The sequence below is a fragment of the Octodon degus genome, unplaced genomic scaffold (assembly GCF_000260255.1).
Source record: "Octodon degus isolate 3935 unplaced genomic scaffold, OctDeg1.0 scaffold00301, whole genome shotgun sequence".
NCBI lineage: Eukaryota > Metazoa > Chordata > Mammalia > Rodentia > Octodontidae > Octodon > Octodon degus.
In genome coordinates, this window is record NW_004524877.1 from 1,719,565 (window position 1) to 1,731,539 (window position 11,975).

An 11,975-nucleotide genomic window follows, 5' to 3' on the forward strand; every position below is an offset into this window, starting at 1 on the left:
TTAAAAATAAAAAATATTTTTAAAAAATTGGAATAAACAATTACAAATTTTTACACAGAAGTTTAGAAATACAACCATATACAGCATTGTAGCAGGACAGTCGTGTGACATGTTTTTTCCTTGTTGCTTGGTTTCATTAATTACCCTTTAAAAAAACATTTCCTGGAAAGACTGTATGGCAGTAATTGGTATTTCATGACAAGCAGTACGTATTTAGAAGACCAGAATGACAGGCATTCCAAGTACGACCTTACCATTACATATTGCTATTTTCAGTGCAGTTGCTTACTTTACAGGCATCAGCATATATAGTTAGTGACGGTGAGAATCCTAGCAATTAACTGCATTTCTAAAACATGCCCAAGATTCTCAGGATCATTGCCTTACACATCTTGTACATATCAATGTATGGCTTTGCCCCTGTCATGTTTCTTAGCTTTTTTCTTTGCCCTCTCTTCATTGTCCAAACCTCAATTTCTTGCTTTTCTTTTAATTGTGCCATACCTTTCTATTTTTATTTCTTCCCTTGAGTTCCTATACTAGGGAGACTATATGACATTTACACATGTGAGTCTGGTGTATTTCACCTATGAATATGTCTTCAAGTGGCATCCATTCAAATATAAAGGCTTTGAGTTTATCATTCTTTACAGTTGAGCAATATTCCATTGTATAAAAATACCACATCTTTTGCATCCATTCCTCAGATGATGGGCCTCTTGGTTGTTTCCAAGATTTGGCTATCACAAATTGTGCTGCTGTAAGCATAGTTACAGACCTATCACTGTGACATGAGATTTCAGTTACTCCAGGAAAATTGCCAGTTGCGGGATAGCTGGTCTGAATTGGATTTCCAGTTCCAGTTTTTCAAGGAGTCTCCACAATGATATTCACAATGGTTTCACCAGTCCACATTCCCACCAGCAGTGCAGAAGTGTTCCTTTTCCTCCCACAGCCTGTCCAACATTTGTTGTTGGCTGACTTTGTTATGCTAGTCATTCTTTCTGTGGGGGAGGGAGATGGTATCTCAGCATTGGTTTAATTGTACATTTCTCAGATAGCCAGTGATGTGGAGCATTGTTTCATATATTTGTTTGTCTCTTTAATTTCATCCTCTGAGAAGTGTGTTTTCATCTTGGATGACCATTTCTGGACTGGTTCCACAAAGTTTGCTGCCTTAACCTTTTCTAGTTCTTCATAAATTCTAGAGAGCAGACCTTTAACTGACTGCTTATTAAGATTGTTTCCAACTTTGTGGGTTGTCTTTTCACTTTGTTGGTAATTTCTTTTGTCATGCAAAAACTTCTTAATAAGAGGAGATTGCAGTTGTTAATTCTTTCAAGTACTACTCATGTGATTTGATTTCTGTTCATGAACTCTTTGCCCACCAGTGTATCTCCAAGATTTCTTCCTATTTTCTTCTCCAGGATATTTGGTGTTCTCTTTTAAAGTTTAGAGCAGCAATTTTGTCTTTAGCTTATTGTATGGTGATAGACCTGGGTAAAGTTTTAATTTTTGGCACGTGGAGAGCCACTTTTTCCAGCACCATTTCTTAAAGAGGCTATCTTTCTTCCAGTGAGTATATTTGGCTCCTTTGTCAAAGTTAAGGAGACTCAGTGTGTTTGTACGGGATTCAGTGCCTTCTAATCTATTCCATTGTTCCTCAGATCTATTTGCTTGCCAATACCATGCTAATTTTATCACAGTAGCCTTGTAGTATAATTTCAAGTCAGGAATTGCAATGCCTCCTGCCTTGTCTTTATTGCCCAGGATTGCCTTTGCTATTCTAGGTCTTTTCTGGTTTCAGATAAATTTTAGGAATGATTTCTCTAGCTCTGTAGGTATGTTGGTGGTAGTTTGATAGGGAATGTATTAAAACTGTACAGAAATTTTGGGAATATGGCCATCTTCACAGTGTTCATTCATCCTATCCAGGAGCATAGAATAACTTTCCATTTTCTGAAATCTTCTACGATCTCTTTTAAGAGTACTGTAATTTTCCTGAAAAGATCTTTGACTTTTTTAGTTACATTAATTCCAAGGTATCTCATTTTCCACAGTGCTATTGTGAAAGGCATTGTTTCTCATAATTTCCCCTCAGTGTGTTTGTTATCTGTGTAGAGAAATGCTATTGACTTTTGGGTATTGACATTGTATCCTGCTATGCTACTGAATTTCTGTATTAATTCTAGTAGCTTCTTGGTCGAGTTTCTTGGGTCTTCCAAGTAAAGTATCATTACATCTGCAAATAAAGATAATTTAACTTCTTCTTTGCCTATTCTTATTCCTTTTATTTCTTTCTCTTTGTCTAATGGCTGTAGCTAATGATTCCAGAACTATATTGAATAGAAGTGGTGATAGAGGACATCCTTGTCTTGTACCAGATCTAAGAGTAAAAGATTTTAGTTTTTCCCCATTTAAGATTATGTTAGCCATTGAGTTTTCATAAATGGCTTTTACCAGATTGAAGTAGAGGCCATCTACTCCAATTTTCTGTAGGACTTTGAACATGTATGAGTGTTGTACTTTGTCAAAAGCCTTTTCTGTATCGATGGAAATGATCATGTAGTTTTTCGTTTTCACTCTATTGATATAGTGAATTATGTTTACAGACTTGCAAATACTGAACCATCCTTGCATCCCTGGAATGAATAATATCCGCTCATAATCTGTAATCTTCCTGATGATTTGCTGTATTGTACTTGACAGGATTCGATTGAGGATCCTTGCATCATTGTTCACCAGGTAGACTGGACTGTAGTTCTTTTGATTTGTGTCTTTCCCTGATTCTATGTTACTCTAGAATGAATGGCTATGCTAACAAAAGAAATCAAAAGCAAATCCTGGAAAGTCTTTGAAGAAAACCAAACCTTTCTCCACTGTTGGTGGTATTGTATATTGCTGCAACAACTGTGAAAATCAATATGTGAATTCTTGCAAAAACTAGGATTAGAGTTCCTATTTGACCCTGTTGTTCATTTTCTGTGTGTCTTCCTGGAAGAATTATAAACATCATGCCACAACAGTGTATATTCACCCATAATTACAGCAGTATAATTTTATAATAACTAAGCCTTTGAAGCAATTGAGATGCTCACCGACTGAGGAATGGAAAAAATGTGTCCTTTTTACACAATACTGTAGTAGTCAGCCATAAAGAATGAAAAACTTAATATATTTGCAGGAAAATGGATGCAACTTGAGATGAAACTTTTAATTAAAATAAATGACTCACATTTTTAAATGTCATATTTTTAACTCAACTTAAAAAATGATAGCATAAACAAGGAACAAAATTTACAATAGATACTGTGAAATGAGATAAAATTGTTCAAAAGGAAAGAAGAACTAGGATACATTAAGGATGAAAGGATGGAAGGTAAAAAGAAAACTAATAAAAATAATTATACTATGTATTTCTCACAGTTATTTGAAAACAAAGGATTGTACTCATATTCTTCGGAGAACTTTTATGACCATAACTTGTACACTGAATAACTACTTTCAAGATGACAATATGCAAGTGTTTTAACTGTTGCTATACTCTTATTATTTTGATTTTATTTTCCTTAATGTTATTGAGAGACAAATAGCAATGAGACAGTTTCAAATCAAATTGGTAGGACAGTTTCATTGCATACTCTCTTCCTAATGGCCACTTGCTGTACAAGATGCAGACATGATATCCTATTTACAAAAACTATCAGAACAAATCCCTCTATTCATTAAGAGACTGTAACTGTATATCTATCCTAAAACTTTTGAATACACAGATATAAAATGGACATTCATCTGTATCCCTTTTTTTTAGTTCTGTCATTTGAATATTATAGGTATGTTAACTCAGCAAAATATTCTAAAAGAGTCCAGTAATCCAAAATAGTATTCGATCTTCCACTTGGCTGGCAATGTCAGAAATTGTTGACCTGAGTCCCCTACAGCTCAATATCACAGCGTGGCTTTACTTCTTATACTTCATTTTTATACTTTTATGCTGGATGGTTAAGACCAAGATAAAGCAAGAACATTGCCACAAGAGTTGTAGTTTTTGGATCTGATAAGATCAGTGAAATACTCTCAGGGTTTATCCTGAGATCCTGTACCTCAGATTGTAGATCCTTTGCAATGTCGCCCTGTGGATGTGTCATGGCCATTGTTTTGCCAATGAGCTCTTTGGTTTACTTCACTTATGTGTATATCTTCAAGTGACATCCAATTAAATATAAAGGCTTCGAGTTTATCATTCTTTATAGCTGAGTAATACTCCATTGTGTGAAAATACCACATTTTTTCATCCATTCCTCAGGTGATGGGAATCTTAGTTGTTTCCAAGTTTGCACTATCACAAATTGTGCTGCTATAAACATAGTCACACATATATCACTATGATATGATGTTTTCAGATCATCCGGGAAAATTCCTAGTAGAGAAATAGCTGGATTAAATGGGATTTCCAGTCCAACATTTCTAAGGAGTCTCCAAACTGATTTCCATAACAGTTGCACCAGTCTACATTCCCACCAGCGGTGGAGAAGGGTTCCTTTTTCCCTACAGTCTCTCCAACATTTGTTGTTGGTTGAATTCTTTATGATAGCCATTCTTGCTGGCATGAGATGTTATCTCAATGTTGTTTAATTTGCATTTGTCAATGATAAGGTGGCAGAGTGTGCTTGTAGAGGGTTTAGCATCTTCTAATCTATTCCATTGATCCTCAGGTCTATTTTGTTGCCAGTACCATGCAGATTTTATCACAGTAGCCTTGTAGTATAATTTCAAGTCAGGAATTGTGATGCTTCCTGCCTTGTCTTTATTGCCCAGGATTGCGTTTGATATTCTAGGTCTTTTCTGGTCCCAACCAAATGCAAGGAATGATTAGTGTAGCTCTCTGAGGTATGTTGGTAGTAGTTTTTAGGGATTGCATTAAATCTGCACAGCAATTTTGGGAGTATGGCCATCTTCACAATGTTGGTTCTTCTTATCCAGGAGCATCGAATATCTTTCCATTTTCTGAAATCCTCTATGATCTCTTTTGAAGACTACTGTAATTTTCATTGAAAAGATCTTTGACTTCTTTAGTTAGATTAATTCCAAAGTATTTCATTTTCCTCGGGGCTATACTCCTATTATTTTGTTATGTAATTTTTTCATAAAATAAAAATATGTAGGCACTGGAGAGGAGCTTTAAGACTCTTTCTTATACAAATGAAACTTTGTATTTATTGTACATCAATGTTCTAATTTCCTATGTCCACCCTGGAATGACTATTCTACTTTCTGGTTGTATGACTTTGCATACTTTAGATAGTTCATTTAAGTAGATTCACGAACCATATATTATTTTCAGTCCAACTTTTTAAACATTTTTAATACTGCAGTCGGTAGGTTTTTAAGTATGTCTACAGCTTTCATAATAGTTTTTTAATATATTATATATACAAAACTTATTACAATCTTCCCGTGATGTTATTTTTGACTTTTAAAAAGAAATATACACCTTATCTCCCATGGTGCCCCTTTTAAGATCCTTGTCAGTATCACTTGTCTTAAATACTTTCTCTATGTAAATTTGGAGTCATCTCAGACAATGTTATAATTTTACTTTATCCATCAAAGTCAACTTACAAAACTCAAGAGGAAAAAGAAAGTATTATATTTATCCATTTTGAGCTCTAACTACATTTTTAAATATATATCACATTTCTTTGTTTTATTATTACTTTTACGTTTGGAGATCTTTCAGAGTCATTTTTCTAAAGCAGGTAGGGCAAACACTTCATGAAGAAGAATCAAACTGCATGAAAAATATTAGAAAGAATTAAGAACTGGGACCTCCTCTTATTGAAAAGCTTTTGCAATCAAAAGAAACCACTGACACAGTGACAAGACAACCAATAAATCTGAAAAAATCTTAAGTAATAAGCACTTAGTCAAGGTCATCTATGTAGAATTTATAAAGAACTAAAAACCATTAGGGCCCCAAAATTTAAAAACCCATTCAAAAAACGGGCAACCAAGATGAATACAACTTCTAAGAGGAAGAAATAGAAGAAGCAAATACACACATGAAAAAATGCTCCACATCACGAGTCATTTGTGAAATGTGAGTTAAAACATTACTAAGATACCATCTCACTCCACAAAGAATGGCTACCAAAAGAAATCAACCAACAACAAATGTTGGAGAGGCTGTGGGGAAGAAGGAACCCTTCTTCACTGCTGGTGGGAATGTAGACTCATGTGACCATTATGGAAATCAGTATGGAGACTCCTCAAAAATGTAGGACTGGAAATTCCATTCAATCCAGCTATCACCTTTCTGGGAATTTTCCTAAAAGAACTGAAAACATCATATCATAGTGATATATGTGCGCCTATATTTTTAGCAGCACAATTTGTGTTATCCAAATCTTGGAAACAACCAAAATGTCCGTCATCTGAGGATTGGATGAAAAAGACGTGGTGGTTTTATACAATGGAGTATTATTCAGGTATCAAGAAAAACAAAGTCAAAACTTTAATATATATTTGGATGTAATTTGAAGATATACTCATAAGTAAAATAAACCAGACACACATGTGTAAATATTGCATTGTCTCCCTAGTGTAAGAACTCAAAAGAGGAAATAAAAACTGAAAGGTACAACACAACTACATGGAAAGTGAAGATAGATAAAGGAGAAAAATTTCGAAATATGGGAGGGACAAAACCATACATTCATTTAAACAAGATGGTTAAGGCAATCATCCTAAGAATCTCCATCAGATTTTTGAAAATGGCAGTTAATGGGTGGAATTGTTACCTTGAAAAACCCTATAGGCTGATATTTGTGAACTAAGCAACTACACTAGGGATTGCAATGTGTAATGCTAAAACCATGTTTGAAACACCTGTCATTTTAGTCATCTAAATGAATACTGGGACAGTGGAGATAACTCAGTAGAATAAGCGCTTCTCTGGCAAGAGTAAGGGCCTGAGTTCAATCCCCAGTTTTGCAAGAATAAGAATGCATACTGCTTCCAATGTCATACAAATTATTGCTATACTGTCTTTAAATTAATTTTTTAAAAAAGATAATAAAAGGAAATAAGTGACAAGAAAAAAAAGTTATAGGATTGTTCTGCTACAATGTCGTATATGATTTGATTTCTAAATTTGTGTTTAAAAATGTTTAATTTCTTTTTTCACATTCTATAGGGATTTAAATTTTAGAATATCCAAGATTGCTGGAAAATAGCAGTTCCATGTTATGTCTAAGTTGTTTGGTATTCAGACAGAGAGTGATGTTAAGCTCAAATACCTCTTTTACAGGGTAATAATATCATTAAGTTTCTCTTCTGGATGTTTAACAACTAAAGTTTGCAGACCAAAACTTAAAGAAATAGAGGGACTACAAGGATAGCCAATATTTTTCCCTAGCACTTCAAAGTCAGTGAGAACTCAGTATACAAGAGGACATGTGCTGTGGTATCCTATAATTCAGTGTTGTTCAAAATTTTCTGATCAAGGAGGTTATGCGACCACAGAGGAAAGTGATTGACAATGTATAAAGTGCCTAAGGAGAGTCACCTAGAGAGAAAAATTCCTCTCAAACTTTCACAGAGAACAAATTGCTCAAGCAATGGCCATGAGTCATCCAGATGGCTGACACTGACAAAAATCTACAAGGTGCTATACATGGTTTCAGGATAAATCCTGAGTGGTTTTGACTGACCCGGTCAAAGACAAAAGTTACATTTTTAGTTATATATGTCTTTCTTTAACTTGGTCTTAACCATCCAGCAGAAAAAAAAATAACCCCCCATGTATAAAAAGTAAAGCCATATTAATATGCTGATCTGTAAAAGGCTGAAGTCAATAACTTCTAACAATTGCCAGTTCTGCTGATAACTCACTACTGTTATGGACTATGGGACTATATTGGGTTATTTTGTTGAATTCTAGTACCTACAAGCTTTAGACTATTTTCAGGTATGAAAAGGCCCTTCCAAGACTTCTCCAAATATAGCTTCTCTATCGACAGTGGAACACCAATCTCTGAGAAAAACAAAACGGAAAAGGATGGTATGTTGGGAGCCACAAAGCTAGGAAATGGATCAAATATATGTAGGTAGGACTTGACTCAGTGTCTAAAGCAAGCAAGTTACCTCACTTTTGTGGTGAACATCCTATCTACTTAAGGTTTTCTATCACTTCTTAGTGTCATGTGTTACTAACTTCACAAAAGTGTAAATAAAGGACAGTTTTGTTGTGAAAAAGGGTGGAAGAAAAAATTTATATATAATATATATATGCAAACACAAGAGAGTTAGGATAGATATACAGCTACTTTTTCTTAGTTCATTGAGAAAAAATGTTTGTACTAATATTGTTTAGACAAGATATCATGTCTACATCTTGTCCTCTGAATAACTACTATGAAGAAAACAATATGCAATGTATTAATTACTGTAAACCTCCTACTAACCTGTTTTGAAACTTTCATCGCTATTTTATCTTTTTTCTCATTAAAATGAATAAAAATTAATAAAAAATAAAGCAGGTAAGTTGATGCAAGTTCTGATTTTTCCTTCATCTGAGAAACTTCTGCTTCTACCTTCATTTATGAAGGATATTTTAGCTGGATATGTGATTTGAATTGACTTCCTTATTTTGACATTTGATAAATGTGTTATTTCATTCTTGTCTCCATAATTTCTGTGGAGAAAGACATGTTATTCAAATTGTTTGTCTTCTAATCATGAATGCATTATTTTCTCTCACTGCTTTCAAGACTTTCCTTTTTTCTTTAGGTTTAAGAAGTTCAACTTTGGGCCAGCCAAATAGCTCAGTGGATTAAAGCACCTGCAAGCAAGTGCAGGGGACAGGGTTCAATCCCCTGGCAAGCTGTGCCAGTCCTGTCCCTAGAGTGGGCTTAGACGGCAATTGAGACTGGTCGAGGTGGCACTGGCCTGTAATCCCAGCTCTTGGATGGCTGTAAACAGGCAGATCACTGAGTCCAATCTAGTAGTGAGACCCTGAACACCCTGTAGAACCTTCCCTAAAATAAAAAAAAAAAGTTGAACTTTGATATGCTTTGGTATGTATCTCTTTTGCCCAGTTTTATACATTGTCACCATCTCTTTTATGAGTTGGTCATTTTTCCAAATATATTTGTAACATTTTGAATTTTGTTTTGAAAATTTACCCTGTTTACCAAATCTCTAATTGTTCTCACATCCCTCTTATCCCCATGTTGGTATCACTTATTGATTGTCTTTTTTTTCATTCTGTTTGAGATAGTGCTCCTTTTTGGTACAATGAGTAAGTTTTGATAGAAACATGGGCATTTTTGGAATTAGAAAATTTTGGAATATATTTAAAACTTTATTTGTTTACTTTTCCTGACACAACCCTAGAAGTTAAAAGTGAATGCCACTGCTTCACTGACAGATAGGATAAATGTCCAGATTAATCATTTTACCTTTACTGATACCTGAGTAATTTGCTCTTTGGTCTTCTGAAAGGGAGAGTGAGATTTACAACTCCTCACTATGTATCCATTTTTTCCTTCTTGGCACAAAGAAGGAAGAAGACTTTTATTGCTCTTCACATATGCTTTACATAGGCAGAGGGTTTGTCTTCTTACTGATGCCACTGGACAGTGGTGAATGTGACAAGTCTTCATGGGGATAAATAACAGTGATGAGTGTAAAAGATATTTCATTTTTGACAATTGATTGTGGAAATCCAGGTTCCTTATGTGGTCTCCTTTGATACAGCAGGGGTATACTACTGATGCCTAGTTGAAATAAAAGTCCCAGGTTTCTACATTTTCCCCCTTGAATAACACCAATGCAGATATAGAATGATGTTTACTTTATTATCACTTTGCAAGAAGTCCTTTCCACATATTTTTTTTCTGTCAAGGATAGGGTCAAACTACAGTTTTACAGTTTTGGTTTGGAATAGAAAAATCATTGTCTGAAAATTTGTTCTCTAGGGAGATAGTATTACCCCTTATCTTTGGCTAGAGATAGAAGACTTTCATTATTAATTTTGTTTTATTTATTGTTCTTTGTAGATTCTGAATTATTAGATTTTCTAGTCAATTAAAAATATAGACCAATAGAAAACTCCAAAAACTCACCAACCTCTGTGCTTTTGGTCTCAAAGTTCCTAGAATAATGTAATCCTCTGTTTATCATTAATGATTTTTTTCTATTTTCTATATAGTATTTTCAGCTGTATTTAGTATGTGGAAGAGGAAATATATATATCTATTCTATCTTTCTGGAGGCAGAAGTCCAACCATTTTGCTATTTACCTTGATCATTTTACCATCTTTTCCTTGTTTGACTCTTATACTTTTGGATTTCTCTCTGCAAGGAGTATCATTCATGAGAGAATATGATGTATCTTGTTAAATATTTCATCTTCTTTCATCATAGAATAAACAGCAGATGAAAAGGCTCATAAATGGTACAAATCAATGCCAATGAAAAATAATTGAGATTGGCAAGAGCAATTCATATTTAGTGAGATGTATATGGCGAGAATTCTCTTTTCTTATCTTACTCAGGGATTTGAGTTATTTCTGTAAGAGTATAGATTGTTTGTCCAAAGGGTTGAAAAGAGATCGTTTAGTCAGAAATACACTACAGCCTCAGAGCCTAAGTTGCAGGATATTAGAGATAAGGGAAGGTGCTGAGCTACTAAGAACTAAAACTGTCTGCTGATTGATTATGTGGTAGGTAAAAAGGGAGAATTTAGTTTGAATGAATGAGAAAGGCTAATGTTATTAAAACTGGGGGAACACTGGGGTTGCATCCACTCCTTTGTTAGAGGTAAAGCTCAATTCCATATATTTTCATTTGTTAGTTCAGGCCATTGTGTTTACTTGTTAGATAACACTGGCTCTCTCATTTCAAACTTCAATGCTAGTTTATACCTTGATGATTTGTATTGAAGAGCACAAGATAAAATTTGCATACTCATTCTTCAGGGAAATATCAATATTTGATGGACAATACCTGTTCCATGTTATGCCTAAGATGTTTGATGTTCAGACAGATAGTGAGCTCAACTACCTATGTTGTAGGGTAATAATAAGCTTCTCTTCAGGAGGGTTAAAGACCTAAATTTGCAGATCAAAAATTAGACAAAAAGAAGGGCTTCAAGGACAGCTAAGATTTTGGCCCTAGCCTTTCAAGTTCAATGAAGACTTAGGACAAAAGAGGTCTTGTACTGTAACATAATGTAACTCAGTTGTGTCCCAAATTTTCTGATCAAGTACATTATGGGGCCACAGAGGAAAGTGATTGATGATGTAGAGTGTGCCTAACGAGAGTTACATGGAGAGAAAACATTCTCTCAGGCTTTCACAGTCAACAAATTGGTCAAGCAAAGGCTGTGACTCATTCACACAGCTGACACTGACAAAGGATCTACAAACTGCTGTACAGGGTTTCTGGATAAATCCTGAGGGGATTTGACTCACTTTGTCAGATACAAAAGTTATATTTCTTGTTATGTAGGTCTTGCTCTATCTTGGTCCTAACAATGCAGCCGAAAAGTATAAAAATTAGTTTTAAAAAGTAAAGCCAAAAAAAATTGGGGCCGGGGAAATGGCTCAGTAGAATAAGTGCTTCCCTGGCAAGGGCAAAAAGGTCTGAGTTCAAATCCCTGGTTCCATAAAAAATAAAAAAAATAAAAAAGTAAAACCATATTAATATGCTGAGTTCTAAAAGGCTCAAGTCAACAACTTCTGACATTGCCAGTCTTACTGAACACCCACTACTATTAAGGACTACTGTACTATATTTGAATATTTTGCTGAATTCACACACATACAACATTTATTTTTTTTCAAAGTTTTATTGATAAACAGATAGCAATGAGACAGTTTCAACTCCAATCGGAAGTACAGTTTCAACAAATAATACACTGCATATATTCTTCTTAGTGGTTAATTGCTGTACAAGAAGTGGACTTGTGA